Source organism: Streptopelia decaocto (genome assembly GCF_964273445.1).
Source record: "Streptopelia decaocto genome assembly, contig: HAP1_SCAFFOLD_244, whole genome shotgun sequence".
NCBI lineage: Eukaryota > Metazoa > Chordata > Aves > Columbiformes > Columbidae > Streptopelia > Streptopelia decaocto.
In genome coordinates this window covers 57,967-58,368 of record NW_028116390.1, presented here as the reverse complement: position 1 = coordinate 58,368, position 402 = coordinate 57,967, and positions in this window count along the sequence as shown.

The following is a 402-nucleotide window of genomic DNA, read 5'->3' as shown; positions in this document are numbered from 1 at the left end:
GATATTGGGGTCAATGGGGATATTGGGGTCAATGGGACATTGGGGGATCAATGGGACATTGGGGATATTGGGGTCAATGGGGATATTGGGGTCAATGGGACATATTGGGGGATCAATGGGACATTGGGGATATTGGGGTCAATGGGGATATTGGGGTCAATGGGACATATTGGGGGATCAATGGGACATTGGGGATATTGGGGTCAATGGGGATATTGGGGTCAATGGGACATTGGGGGATCAATGGGACATTGGGGATATTGGGGTCAATGGGGATATTGGGGTCAATGGGACATATTGGGGGATCAAAGGGACATTGGGGATATTGGGGTCAATGGGGATATTGGGGTCAATGGGACATATTGGGGGATCAATGGGACATTGGGGATATTGGGGTCAATG